This window comes from Onychomys torridus, chromosome 17, assembly GCF_903995425.1.
Source record: "Onychomys torridus chromosome 17, mOncTor1.1, whole genome shotgun sequence".
In the NCBI taxonomy this organism is placed as follows: Eukaryota; Metazoa; Chordata; class Mammalia; order Rodentia; family Cricetidae; genus Onychomys; species Onychomys torridus.
Window position 1 is genome coordinate 26,102,702 of NC_050459.1, and position 16,075 is coordinate 26,118,776.

The 16,075-nt window shown below is 38.9% G+C and overlaps 1 protein-coding gene across 13 annotated transcripts in view; it reads right to left on the reverse strand.

Annotated features, from left to right (window-relative positions):
* Nrg1 (neuregulin 1) overlaps positions 1-16,075 on the reverse strand; it is a 1,059,481-nt gene that overhangs the window by 96,477 nt on the left and 946,929 nt on the right. The gene's annotated exons all lie outside the window — the stretch shown is intronic.

A 16,075-nucleotide genomic window follows, 5' to 3' on the forward strand; every position in this document is an offset into this window, starting at 1 on the left:
AGACTCCCTAATCTGAAAGCTCATCCTAGGATTTCAATCCCAGTGATGCCCCAAGGCCATCATCATCTTAATACTTCACTCATCTACACTCATTTCTCCAGTTTAGACTCACTTGTGGTCTAACCTGGGTTACTACTAAGAGTTCAGTTAGATAAAACAACTCACTGACCATGTCCACACACTCAATCTTATCAGGCAATCATAATTGAGATTTTCTCTGGGGATTCAAGAGTTAAGAATATAGGACCTGGACAGTTATCTTTGGCTGAGATCTTTTACACTTTATTTATTACTTATAATTATTATGTATTTGTGTATAGATGATGATAACGATGATGATGATGATGATGATGATGATGATGATGATGGTGTGTGTGTGTGTGTGTGTGTGTGTGTGTGTGTGTGTGTGTGTGTTTGGGGAAGATATGCCATAGCACATGTATGGAGGTCAGCATAACCATAGGGAATCAGTTCTCTCCTGCCACCCTCACCTGGATTCCAGGGACTGAAGTCAGGTTGCCAGGCTCAGAGAGCAAACACTTAATCCCGTGAGCCATCCTTCTAGGCCCAAGACCTTGCATTGTAAAGATCCAACAAATTAGTCCTTGCTTTCTTCTGACCATCATCATCATCATCCATGAAAAAGGACCACAAGATCATTCTTACAAAAATTCTGTGATGCAAGTTCATTTTGAGACTGATGACTGGTTTGAAATACTACATGCTTATGAGCAATCAGATAGTCAATTTGAATGCAACTGATAAGCATGGTTATAAAGGATCAAAAGGAGAAGAAAAGAAAAACACTTAAAGCAGCTTTCTAGGAAATGCGCACTATATCTTCTCAAATCCACAGAGCTATCAGAGTCAAGGTTTCTCCCAAAGGAATTACTTATATATAAAATAAGGAAATCAAGTTTATTAGTATACTTCCATAGGAAATATTTCCACACATTCCATTTCAGAAAAAATAGTATTATTTTAATTTCACATTTTAAAGAAAAAAAAAAAAACTTCTGTCATACCTGTGTTCTTATCAATATTCTTCACAATAATCTACAAGTAGAAACAACCAAGTGTTTATTGATGGACAAGTGGATGAGCTGATGCTCATTCATGTATGCATACAATGGAATGTCATTCAGTCTCCAAAAGGAAGAGGTTTCTCATGAGTGCTATACTATGGATGAACCCAGAGGGCACTACACAGCCAACAATAACAACAACAGAAAAGCCAGGCAGGAAAGACATGCGGTATCCAATGTTATTTACAAAATTAAATTAAAAAAAAAAACAAACAAAAATAAAGTAACTGTGGTGACTTTATGGGACTGAAGGTTGTGATAAATAGTAAGACGTTCAATAAAAAGAACAGTTTCAGATTTGCACAGATCAGAACATTCTGGAGAGACCGCTTTTACAGCAATGTGGATCTACTTAACACTAGCTTAGCACACTGTAAAAGGATTGAGATGGGAAATTTCATGTTATACATACTTTATCTCCACTGAAACAAAGTGAGCCGTAGGTGTCCACAATGTTTGTGCCCCTGTAGTAATTTTAGGTCAGTTCAGAACAAAGAGGTAATAATGACATGATAAGGCTGGTTTTTCTCCTCACCCTTTCTTCCAAATCCCAGCCTTGAAAAAATATGAAAGTGTTGCTTCTGCTTACAAGGTTACAAACTGAAGGAGGGAGTCAGTGGGTCTCAACTGAATTCTCTTACATTTTACTTTTGGATTTTCAGGTGGAAACATTGGCAATCTCCATTTGTTCCCCTGCAAGTAGAGTACAAGGGTGAAGACTGAGTCCCAGTGAAACAGTCGGGCCACCAGCCTGCCCCATCCGACCCACTGAATCTAAAGACTCTGTGAGGAATCGACTTTCATACATTGCTTTAATTATCAGAGGTTATTTTGCTACACTTTAAAATCTTTCACTCCAAAAATAATTTACTAATGGTATTAAGTATTACTACTTTAAATACACAGCTAGATGAGAAAATGCTTTTCTTTTTTTGAACAGTGATTACTGACATCAGTAACCATACATGTTTGATCAACTCCAGACACCAATGGCTGGTGTTTAAGCAGTACACAAAGCTACATTATCTCATGTCATTTGTCAGCTTTTGTGAAGCTAAAGCTATGCACATGCACACACTGATGGCGTCTTTAGCTTTGTAATGGCCCTTTCCTTAGGACAAAGTGCACATATTACCAAAAGTACGTGGATGAGAGAGCTACAAATTGAGAATGGCATTAATAATTGTCGCAAAAGCTGCATGTAACAGCTGCAACTCACAAGTCATATTTTGAATTGAATGCAAGGAATACATAGTTTTGACAATTCTGTGCATAAATCGGGGCAGGGAAGGAAATTTGCTGTGCTCAGTAGACTAAAACACACATCTTATGCTGAGACTATGAACTCTAATAGGCTAAATATAAACCAAATATGTTATTCCATTTGTAATTTTTATCCCGAAATACATATTAGTACATAAGTTTCTATCTAGTGTCTATTAAAAGGGATGTGTATCCCAAAGTGTTCTGTCCATCAGCAATAATAAATATCATTGAAAAGTAAATTTAAAATGCCTTTATGGTCTATGTCTTAGCAATTTTAATTTCTCTGTCATATCAAGGGACTGATTGACATTATCTGAGTGACTGTATCAGGAGAAAGCATTGCATATTCCCTGCAAGTTGGAAGAGTCATTTCCTGTCATAAATCCACCAATTCCATACGTTGATAAATACAAAAAACACTTAGTAGAACCTAATAATACATGTTGAATGAATGCATGATGCTGCCACTCAGGAATTCATTAATTTAACAACCTCTAAGTTACTAATGTGTGCAGAAACATTTCATTCCCACATTAGATTAGCCTAAGAAATTGTGTCTCTATGACCTGGCTTACACCTCTGTTTTACTTCCTACATCCTCGCTCTACTCAGATTATCACTAAAACCATCCCTGTCGTCATTTACATCAGGTTACTATCTGTGCCATTCATTTCCTAAAAAGGAAAATAGTCATATATCACGGAGTTATGTAAAGATTAGGTAATATACATTAAGCATAGAATGCATGCCTAACCAATGTAAGCTGTCAACACACAATTCCTGCACACCAACGAAACCAGTCCATTCACTAGACACCCAACATACTTGTTTGTTTTGCTCTTGGCCTTTCTTGGCACACTAAATACCCATGATCCCTCAGATTCACAGACATGCTTCCAGGAATGGCACAAAAAGGCCCATCATCTGAGGATGCCTGACTTCATTCCTCAGTCATTGGTCTGCTTATGCTTTGAATGTCTTAAGCATAATATTTCCATGCTTCCTGCATACCATCTTATATTCCCAGGAACAGCAAGTGTTTTATCTCTGAGCACATTGAACTGTAAGAGGCCAGAAACTGGCTGTCTCTGTTCCTCCGCCATCCTCTGCGCTCAGGTTAACCAGTTCCTACTGCTTGCTAGCGATACATGTGGAAGCCCAGTTATTGCACATTCATGGGTTTTATTTTTTATGAACTAAGTAAAATAGTCTGACCAGCTTATCTGTATGATTGCTCATATATTTAAATGTTAATAGTGCTTCTGTGATCTTACTTAATAAAATTCAGAGTTTTCAAAATCACGGTTGCCACTGATAGCACCAATCATCATCTCTCAGTTTACAGAGTCTATTTTGATAAGGAGATTGCTGTCCTATGAGAGTGAGATTATTATGGAATTTAGAGACCCTTTAACTCTTCTCCCAAAACTAAGAGAAGCTGCTTCTCTTCTCCTGAGTTGGCCTATCATTTTATGGCAGAGAGTGGTCACAGCAGTTTGGATCCATCCATGTGACTGTCATATCAGTCCATAGAAGGCAGCTTTCTGTACTAGACTGCCTCGTCATCTCACTGGCAGGTAAACTAATGACAGTCCTCTCTGTCCTTCTCTTTCCTTTTGAGAACAATGCAGAATTGGTGGTAACACAAGTCACACTGTGAAAAGAACAAGCTAAACCAAAGTACTGACATGTCCACATCTTTAGCAGTCTATCTCTGGAAGCCCTGTCTTTTTCTTCAGCTGGATACAGTAATATCAAAGTTTCAAATTCAACTAAGTGAAATTAAATCTTAAAAATGTATAGTAATGGTAGCTTGTGTTTGCAGAGTGCCATGAGGCATAGGGCATTATGAGTATAACTGTTTAACACTCATTAACTAATCTGATCCTCACAGACCCATGAATAAAGCACAGTTAATAATGTTTATAAATGAAGAAATGAAGGCTTGTCCAGCAGAGACAAGGCTGGGATTCCGAACCAGATATGAGACTTTAGTTCTCATACCACAAGAGTAAATCCTTTGTGATCTAAAGTTTGTTTTGCCTTACTATGATAATCTTTGTTAGTTTGTTGGTTTTTTTTTTTTGTTTTGTTTTGTTTGCTTGTTTGTTTGCTTTTCTATGTTGAGACAGTCTCCTGTAGCTCAGGATGATCTCAAACTTATTGTGAAGCCTAGGCTGGCTTTGAACTCCTTCCTAACCCTCTAGTCTCAGCCTTCTGAGTGCTGAGATTATACACACACACACACACACACACACACACACACGCACGCACGCACACACGCACACACGCACACACGCACACACACACACACGCACACACGCACATGCGCGTGCGTGCGTGTGTGTGTGTGTGTGTGTGTGTGTGTGTGTGTGTGTATGTGTGTGTATACCCCAGAGCCTGGCTATGATGCCAATTTTTACAGATTTATTTATTTATTTGTGTATATATTTGTGTTTGTATGTATGCTATGGTAAGTGTGTAAGTCTTTCTTTTATTACAGAAATTGATTCTCTATTTTCACGATGTGGGTCCTGGGTATTGAACTCAGGTCATCAAGCATGGTGATGAGAATTTTAAGAGAGAATATATGATATTGAAACACAGGCAAGCTTTGCATATTATCATAAAATGTCCAATTTTGTTTCAACATAATTTGCAATAGCTAGATATATAGATTTAATATATGTCCAGACCACAGTTGGTGTTATCATTTTATTCTTTAAAAAAAAAAACATACAAATGGCATGCCTATTCCATAGTGAATACTTCGTTTGGTACTATGCAGGGAACAAGAGTGAATTAGCTGTAACTCTAAGTCTTAGAAAGTGTTCAGTGCCATAAGAATGTCACAGGTCAGCCTCGGGGTTAAGTCCTAACACAGTCCAGGCAACAAGCAAGGGGCACTGGAGGACAAGGGACCACGTCTGATTTAGAAACTCAAGGTAAAACTTAAGGACTGAGAAGAATCTGGAAAGTTAGAGAATACAGGGAATGAAAATTTATGGTAGAGAAATAGAATGAGCAAAAGAATTGAAGGAGGAAATAAAATAACATCCAGGGCTGAGTCCCAGCTGGTGAGAATATGGTCCATATGGGTGGGAGGTGGCAGACAGCTGGAGTTCTCTAGATAGCAAGTCTGGGGTCCTTCTGTGGGAGGACGTCACACACTAGAGAAGAATTTATGAGACAATGCGAGTGTTTTCTAAATATTGACTACGATAGACTCAAGGAATAAAAACGAAATTAAAATAACTTCAACTTTATGAATCACAAAATTTCACAATCGGTTTTAAAACAAGGCCTATAAAGGACAATAAATAATCCACTAGTGTTTATGTGCTCAAAGCTTATTAAGTGCTATGATCAATGTTTAATGATTTGTCACCCTCCAATGAACATGTGAGAGAGTAGCGACAGAGAATGAAGACATCTGGGAACTCAACTCCGCCCTACTAAATCCAGGGACCCTGAGAACGAAGGAATTCCTCTCCCTTTCTATCTCATCAGTACTCACTGATCCCTGGAGAACAGAGACTTTTTTAAAGGAAAACTGTGTCCTTTTATAAAAGTTAAATCTGTTTGAAAATTGGATGGACAAAATTGTAAGATTCCATAAATATAAAGCCCACTGATGAGAACTACAAACTAGAACTACAGAAAAAATATTGGATTTGTATATACTACGTAGCTGAAAGCACACGATACACTAATGTATCATCTAATTCTGGAAGACTGCTGGTAAATACTGTGATATCTTAGGCTTTGTTTCTCTGTACTAAAGGGGTTTGTCAGGTACCTGTAAGGTGCCATCAAACTCTGAATTCCTAATCTTGGTTATACAATAACCCAACACAAACTCATACACAGAGGCCTGAGGCTGCTTAGTAGCAAGACCAGAATTTCTACTACATATCTGACTGAGATTACAGTCTATCCTTAAACCATCACAAAATTTCAACATTATGAAGGTCCCCTATTTGATGTCATTTAAAAACAGAGTGGTGACAAGTGTCATAGATTACTATCATTGCAACCCAAAATAAGTTAAATTTCAAGGCAAAAAGTCATTAGCGATATAGAAAACTCAACAATTTTGAATAGGGGATTTCTAAACATATTGAGAAGCCAACGTATTACAACAATGATCTTTGGCATAAATATTAGATCCAAAGCTCCAGTTAAAATTGTCGATTAGGTTCCTGCAAAGCTAAACTTATTGAATAGAGATTAATTTAGATGTCTCTCAGGTATCGGTTAAGTTGAAAGATAAAAGGACTTTATTTCATATTTTTTCACTTTCTCAGCGATGTGTTGACTGACTATTTGACAGTATTTTTTTTCTTACAAAGACCAGAGCTGCATGATGGGAAATCTACCATGCCCTCCAGCTTTAAGGATTGTAGTAAGGGGACATCAGAGTAGCGATGTGAATCTGCCATTTATCACTCTTAGGATTTGCTTTGTAGGCAAAAACATAGCATCATGTAACAATCAATGGCTACTGATTCCTCTTGCTCCCCAAAGAGCAAGCAATTATGACCCAGGAAGCTCACCAAGGGACTACAAACAAATGCTAACAGGAGTTCAATTCCACTGTCCTTCTATCATTTCATTTATTTATGGAGCTTTGATTGCTCTGACTCCGCCATATTTCATAACGTAAACACTTCCTGCTACTTAGCAAAGGAAGCGAGCAGCGTCAAAGTCATCAAGCTAATAGTGGTCCAGTCTGTGGTTAGGGTCTCACGGGCTTTCTCTCCCAACTCATGCAGTAAGAAAACACGGCTCCTCCAGGCCACCGACTCCATAACCCTGATACTCTGGGATGCTGGTCTTAGAACAGAGAGAGGGAAAGAAGAGCAGAGGAGGAACATTGAGAGAGATCCCTGGAGATAAAATAATGGTGGTATAATCGCTCACAGAGGACAGAAAAAAGGCAACTGGTTTGTAAACTATGAAAGAAAGAAAAACAAAGCAGAAGAGAGACAAGCTGGGGAAAGTGAACTGATCCCCTCATCTTGTACCAATGTCACTGTGGCCTAAGAAATCTACTGTCAGTTTTCTGCTTAACTCTCAAGTTTTCTTCTAGCCACTGCTGCCCTTAGAGCTGCTCCCCTCTTCTACATACATTTATGTAAATGTCTACATAAATGTAATGTTCACTTATGGGTTGTCAGTTACAGAAGAGAGATTTTCATACTGAGAACCGACAGCTAGAAGGCCATCCCAAGAAAGGCAATTCAGACACCTGAGTGTGTACCACAGAACACTACAGCACATCCTGTGTGTTGCATCATGCTCCTGATGAAATGTTTAAAATGCTCTACCCGAGGAGGAAGCAATCCATCCTTTTCCACCAAATTTCACTTGGGCTATTTGCCTATTCGCATTGCGCAGTCTGAAGAATGCCAATACCCAGGTAAAATATCTGGATGGTTGTCAAATATTTTTACCTTGTAAGTAGTGGCCTCATAGCACCGCTGGTGCTTCTCAATTTAATTTCTGCAGTACATCTATCATACTTGAAGTAATGAGAATCAGAATGATCAAACCATGCAAGCCCTGATACTTTCCTAGTTTTACATTAAGGGACAAATGAAAACACATTTATTATGCTTATTATTATACTGTTTCATATGTGACAAGCACTTACAAAATTGCTTTTCTCTGTAAAAAACAGTCAGTGTACCACAAAAATATTATCTTCCTTGGGACTGAAATCGATAGTCTCCCAGGTAAGATTTCATTTTAAGTTCATTACAGTGGAAGTCTGTGTGTGTGTATGAATTATTTTCTGCTTGTATGACAGATTTTATCTTACCTTTGCTTTTCAAAATCCTCTAACTCTTATACATGGACCTAGGTTCTTTTTTTTTCTTCCATTCTCCTCCCCAAATCTGTTAATCAGCAATCTCTTTCCATACAGCTTAAGTGATCTATCTAGTTTTATTCACTAATCATAAAATTATTTCCTCTTCTACTTAAGGATATTAGATACATATGAATTATGTATAGCAATCTGCACAAATACATTGTATACACTTAAATATTTTAAATTATAATAATGACTATGTTTGAGTTAGCCCATATGAAACTATTCTACGTAAACTGTTGTTGCCAGGGGTTTGTTAAATACTAAATATAGCTCATAAGCCTCAATTTCTGTCTTCTGGGATTAGGAAATCTGAGCTTGGAATAACAAAGAGAAAGCACATGCTCTATTTCAAAGCAAGGACGCTCGACCTTTCCAGCTGAACTTATTTCCTTGTGCTGCTCCTACAATGTTTCCTACCAGTATTTCAAGCCACTTGGACAAACCCCATTTTAGTTTCCAGTCTGTCTTTCTCTGTATACATGCAGTTCTTATGTAGCTTCTTGCTGTACTATTACTGGATAATACTGCCTATTGCAAAGCCCGTTACTCAAGGATTCTTGGGCATAAGCTTTATGTATGTTCTACCAATGGGTGGGAGAACAAGTCATGCTTTTTATAGTATTGGAGCTCAAGTTATTAGGAAATCCCTAAATCATTTTGAGATAGAGCTAAGTGATTCACTTGTGAAAACACTTCACACTGTTTTCCTAGAAATGTTCACACCTGTGCCCATAAGCAGATACAAGCCTGAAATGTAAAGAAAGACCCCATTTGTTTGGATGTGAAAACCAAGTTGTCAAGGTGATTCTTTTAAGGTTATAGTGATTGGTAGAGGTAGAGCTGGCATTTAAAATCAAGCATCTCCTGTAGGCCTTACTTAATATGGCTTTTGCAATGCTCCACTTGAGATCTTCATAAGCATCCCTGACTCCTAAATTTATTCTTAAACATTTAGTATATTTCAAGCCTGAGGTCAGTTGCTCACCATATTCCATTTAATTCTCTAAAAGCCTCAATACATGGACATCACTATTGCCAGACACAATGAAGGGAGTACATTCCAGAGGAATATTCTTGTTTGTCATGAACAAGTGGGATTAAATTTACCCAGGTGTAAAATAATGCCTCAAGAGAAGGGACTGAAAAAGCAGAGCTATGAGGGGTGTCACAGGTCAAATACCTAATAACTTGCTTGGCTCACAGATCTCCCTGAAATGTTTGCCATGGCTTCAATACTCTTAGTGAAGAATTCGTTTCTTGTTGTGGAAGAATCTTTTTGTACACTTTGAAGATTTGTCACTTGGATTGGTTTAATAAAAAAAATAAAACAAAACAAAACAAAAAAACTCTGGACTCCCACTAGCCAGCCAGGATGTTCTAAGCAAAGAGGATGCTGGGAAGAAGGGCAGAGACACAGAGAGTCGCCAGCCAGATGAGAGGAAGCAGCATGGGAAGTACAGAGTAAAGGTAACCAAGCCACGTAAAAGAACTTAAATTAAAAGATACGGGTCAACTGAAGTTGTGAGAGCTAGTCAGGAACAAGCCTAAGCTATGGCCGAGCTTTCATATTTAGTAAAAAGTCTCAGTGTGGTTATTTGGGAGCTGGCTGGTGGGACAGAAAAAATCTGACTACAGTTTCTTTCCCCAAAACTGACACATTTTAGTTGGAATGACTTTGATGGAAAAAACAAAACAAAACAAAACAACAAGAAGAACCAAATCAAAAGACAACTTCTTTCCTATACCAGTCACGAGTCACTGGAAGATGACACCCAATCTCCAGAGGGCGGATCAAAATCATGGGTGTAAAATTCCCTGCAGTGGGATGATAAAAAGTTCTACTAATTAGAATTTGAATAAATGAGGAAAAAAACTTTCTGAATTATAGGAATATTTATTGTTAAAATAACTACTTTTTTAAAAAAAGCTGAGGGGAAATCAGAGAGCAAGAGACCTTGGGTCAGCCACTTCATCAATCCAATCCTGTGTTTCCTCAACTTGGAAACTGATTCAGATCTCCAAAACTATTCAGCATACCCAGTGCCACAAGCACAAGGCACCTACTACATTACTTCGATATAACCTTCAAGTACAGAGAGAGAGAGTGAATGTGTGTGTGTGTGTGAGAGAGAGAGAGAGAGAGAAAGAGAGAGAGAGAGAGAGAGAGAGAGAGAGAGAGAGAGAGTGAGTCTCAAATGTACCACAATAAAGATTGCAGCAGCTGACTTCATTTAAGTCTAGTTCAATCAATCTTCACACAAATTGTGCATGGATCTAGGCCTGTATGTGGCTTGAGAACTCATAAATGAGGATCAGATTCTAGCCTTTCTCTGGGCAGTGAAACTAAAAACCCTTCAGAAAATGTTATCACTGTTGATGTTTTTCCATAAGCCAAGACGACAGACAGAAAATATGAGCAAAAATATAAAAATGAAAATATTTACAGTTGCACGCTCACTAGAATCGGCAAGTAACCTCACAACTTTCATATACTAAAAGAATTATGTATACACTCTGCATCTTTAGAGAGTGTTCCGCTCAAAAGGCTCGATTAAATAGTGCCACACTGGGCAAACATGACTTTCCTAATGTCACCTGCCTTGTGAGTAGTAAAAGTAGAATTAGTATCATTACATGATAAAGGACATATATCCTATTCTTAGATGGATGTCCAGTTTTAGCATATGGGAGGAAAAACATATGCAGGGAAGTTTAGGAGTTAAATAGAGGCTAAGAGAGGAAATGTTGGAGTGAGGTGGTATATGTGTATAAAAAAGTATAGCTGTAGCCCAAATCGAGTCCTTCTATTCCACCAGTGCCTAAGCTTCATGAAAGGTATCATCTCTACTGCCAGCCAGTGAGCTTTTCACTGCCAAACAGGCAGTCTAGACAAGTGCAGTGGTGAGTACACATTGTGCACTGAACATGCCCTTGGTGAAGGAGACAAAAGAGGAAATCGTAAGAGAAACCGGCAACACTGAACAGTAGTGAGAGAGAGCAAACTGGAAAAAGTGAGCACAAAACTAGATGTGGTATCCTCTGTGGTTTCCTTGAAAGTCCACCAGGCTCAGTGAACAAGAGTGAGAGCTTTGGTTTTCAGGAGCTTCCAGACAGCCAGAACTTGTTTTTCAACACGTCAGTTTTCTAATCTGTACGATCTCTTCCGTCCTGCCTGGAAGGGATACTACATTGAAGTGCTGTTAAAAGGAAAGGGATCGGAGGAAGAAGTCAGGAGCCTTGCTTGGGACATAATCATTTTCTGGGAATGCATACATGGTGACAGGCACACGTACATTGCCGAGTCAGTGGAGAAGCTTGCATCTAGCACAGGAAAAGACAGGGAGGAGAAATGAAGAAGGGAAGAAACTGAAGTTGATTGTTCTAAAAAGAAACACGTGTGTCTTTTACTAGTCGGAGACAATGGTTTTGCATGTGTGCTTGTAATATGTGTAAATGCCTTTCAGAATTAAAATGAAATAAAGTGGCATATGAAAAGACAGGTGGAGATGCTTTAAATTTAGTAAGATATTGGTATATGAAGTAAAATGGTACAGACATAACAATAAGACAGATTCAAAACACAATTGAGAAGGCAGGATGGAAAATAAATTGATCTGTATGTCACAAAGGAATATAGAGGAAATCTCAGAAGTGGGATGTGCAAGGAAGAGGTGAGTGAGCCACACAGCCATCTGCTACATCTTAGAAAACAGCTCACCCTGGGCATCTCAAGCTGTTCCAACAGCAAGCAGAACACTGTATGGATGATCCAGAGCAGAGGGAAAAGAATACCCTGATAGAAAATCCAATAAAAGCAGAACAGGAAGATGAGAGGAAAATTCAATTTTAGTCATGTGACTCCTACATGCTTGGCAAGTGGTCCCAGTTGAAGTACCTGCTTAATTGTTATTTGAATGGCACTTAAAACACTAGAGTTAGTATCCAGCTTTAAGTCTCAAGCAGAGGGATGAGATGACAGGAGGAAATAGTGGTGATTGTGGACATGTGTGTGTGTGTGTGTGTGTGTGTGTGTGTGTGTTCACATCTATGTGTGCAAATGCACAAATTTGCTTAAAACCAGGAATCCAGAATACTAGGTTTTCTGTTGTTTTAGATGTCATTGAATACTTCAGGTTAGTGAATTGGAGTAAAAGGATTACATTCATCGTTTCAATTCTTGCAGTTCTTATTGTCTTCCATTTTAAACATGTGAGGCTAAGAGTAAGAGAAGTTACTAGAAGTTTGCTGTTCCAAAATAACCTTCCTGTCATGCAGAGAGGGAAGAAGGTCCCACTCTAATTAAAAATGAAAAGTGCTTTGAAATCAAGGAAAGAGATGATTTGGGATAGTCAACTCATCATGTTAATCTTTTGCAGATGGTGGGGTTCAAATTGTCGCTGTGGCAACAATAGCTTTTCATGCAACCAATGAAGACTTAAGACAAAGCAAAATAAATTTGGCCTAAGACAAAAATAACAATATGTCCTTGTCTCCAAGAGTCTGTTTCAAGTACGATCCAACATCTGAAAAGTAATTTCTTTCAAGATGGTACCACAGTATCCTAGGTAAAATATAATTAATCAGCTCTTTTTCTAGTAATAGGCACTTTGGACTTCCCCAAAGCCCACACTTTTTATATAAATGGAGGACAGAAAGAGTTGTAAGTCTTAGATAAAGAAAAAATTAGTGGTTCAGACTGGGAATATAATAGGATACATATCTAGCACATGAGGCCTTGGGTTAATACTATAGCAACACATAGACACAGCAGTTTCAAGTATTATGTGACTTTATAAAAACCACAAGCTTAATATTAAAACATTACCATTCCAATGATAGAAAAAAAAAGAATAAAAAATACAAATAAGGATGTCTTCTTTCCAGTTTTGTATTCAATTTTTTTTTTTTTTTTTAAATCTGGATGTGTACTAACTAGAGTGAAAACATGAAAAGTTATACTACCTTATTAAAAATGCTCATTTTTTGGAAACCTAACATAACTATTACACCTGCAGACCATTAAAAATGGATGCTATGTTTTGTCTTTTGTTCTACCAAAGATAGAGAACAACCCAATTTGACCAGAGTCCTTGAGGAAGGGAACAATTCTAGTGTCTATAAAATAAAAACTTAAGGCAGTCAGTTGGGCTTGGGACTAAGAGCAGACACAGGGGTTATGTCTGTCTCTCTTGCACTCTCTCAGGCTCCAGGATAAAGAAGAATCAATTAGCCCTTCGAAGACGATGACCTTGAAGGTTATAGCTCTGTGCTTGAGATGCTGAATATGCTGAGGCAGGAGAAAATCAGGACAGGGAGGCTGCAGTCCTGAAACCGTGGCCAAGCATGTTTCAGGGATGATAATGCCACTTGGAAACCAAAGCCACGGTAGCATAGCCCATGTCAGACCCCGCATGATGAAAGAAAGCCCAGTTCTTTCTACAGCTAAACTGAACTTTAACTGACACAGATGAGCAAGCTTACAAGATGATAGCAGCATTATAAGAAATCCCCTCTCCCTTTATTTAACGACTACCGTCTTTCTTAAACAACAGAAAAGCAACCTACTACAAGTCTGCAAGCAAACATGCCTGGACCAACTGCACCTTAGCTCACAGATGTTAAAGCTTGCTTTTTTAGCTGCCTACACCAAAAAGTTACGTTTCTCACATAGACAACTCTGTAGGTCTAGAGCTTTAATGAACTGTCCGCCCCCCAACTTTTCAAGTGAAAACTGCTTCCCAGACGTTACGTCCAACACATTTGAGAAAGCTGCAGCTGTGCTCAGGCCAGAGCTAGCCTCCGTGAGGCTTTTAGGCAGCAGTAAATCTTCCCTACTTATTGCTAATGCCATAAAATCAATGCCCTGACTAGGAGAGGGAGGGAGAGAGGGAGGGAGAGAGGGAGGGAGGGAGGGAGGGAGGGAGAGAGAGAGAAAGAGAGAGGGAGAGAGAGAGAGAGAGAGAGAGAGGGAGAGAGAGAGAGAGAGAGAGAGAGAGAGAGAGAGAGAGAGAGAGAGATTGAGATTGATTGGAGAGATTGCCTATGAAAACACTTAGTAAAATTTCTCTTCAAAACCAATTTCTCAAAAGTTCTAGCAGGGTCCTAGTCAGGGATGTGTGCTGTCTGTTTCTTTGTCTGGTCATCAGGCGACAAAAATTACAATGTGGCTGAAGATTTCTTCAAAGAGCTACCTTAATTTTTCTGGCCAAGTCAACCTATGCCAGCACATTTTAACTGAAGCTTTCAGTTGAAAACAATAAAGACAAAGAAGTAACCTTGTCTGCATGGTGAATTCTGCCTCTCTCGGCAGGATCTGCACATGCTTTTTATAGCCTGTCATTTCATCTGGGTATTATTTCCCGGTCACTTTGCCAGGTGGGAAGAGGCAGCAAAGGCAGAGATGTCTGTCAGATCTTTAACAATACTTTAGGGATTTGATAAAGATGCAAAGTGCTGTCTGCTTATGGGAGGCTCTCCTAATTACACCTGAAAAGAGCAGGCATCATACTCGGGAAACCTTTGCACTCAAGCTGGAACACGTCAAAAGATCTTGAATCACAAGCATCTATCAAGTTTTTTTAATTTTTTCTGAGTTTCTCTAGCACACAGCGCAACTTCATTCTTCACGTCAATGTCTGGAGGAGGTCTTTCTTATTCTTCCTTGGAGTCCAGAGGGAAACCTGAAGGGTTGCTTATCACAGATTCTGTGCTTTCAGCTTTTCTTAACACTAAAATATTGTACATGCATTCATGAGAATCAAATTCTCTCGCCTCTTCGCTTTCTTCTACTAAGTAACTCTTTAGTGGTAAAAGTAAAGAGTGATAGAAGACAGAAACCGAAAACATTTCTTTAAATGTTGTAACCAAAAAAGCTCCGTGCTGACATTTGGAACAATCTGACTGGTCATGGCTTCATAGCTCTCAACTTTCTGTCATAAAGCTAAGGCAATGACCTCTGCACACACCAGTGTTTCATTCTGTACTGTTTTCATAGCATGGCGTCTCTTCTGTCACAGGTTATTAAACCAGGCTGTGGTAGCACTGTGGGTTAAATGACACATCTTAATAATAATTTTTTTAAAAAAGGTACCTTTGTTAATGGTTCCTGTAGTTTTTAATGACTGGCAAGGAATCTATTTAAATATTTGATTACAGAAGACAAATACTCATTTAGGAAAATCCCTTTGTGGAGAATTGCAATCTGTCTTGAACAAAATAAAACTGCCTCTGCTAAGTGCTCAGTAGCAAAAAGTATGACCTGTGCAGCAGAGTAAGGGTCTCAGGACAGAGGAGGGAGCACAGTGTCCTAAGACTTGCTGCAGCATCAGGACCAAACGATGACAATTCAGAAGTACAGAGATGTGATGAAGAGGCAGCAGAAAGACCTGGAGAGAGGTGACAGGCACCTTGGGGCTACAAGGAGACAGAGTGGAGGAAACTCTGGGGAGGGGGGATATCAAATAATATCTACTGGCATACAGAAGTTACATGCCTATTAAAATGTGAAGGACCATCAGACATTAACTTCTAAAATTATTGCAAGAAAAAATGAATTTAGCATAAATCCAAAGCATGAATGAAGATGTTTGTGGTTTTTGATTGACAACCTCAGACTTAATCTGGCTACACAGAGCTGCTGTTGAAAAAAAAAAAACTGATTCATCCTAGGGGTCTATATGGTTGTTCCCCCCCCCCCCCCACCCCCACCCCATCACATGATTCATCAAACAAAACCTCCCAGTCAAAATGCAAGAGCCAAGGAAATAGCTAGTGGCCCTCTAGAGAACACCTTCCAAAGCTCCCGCCCACCCTTTTCTGTTACCCACCACCACCATCTCTCTTTCTC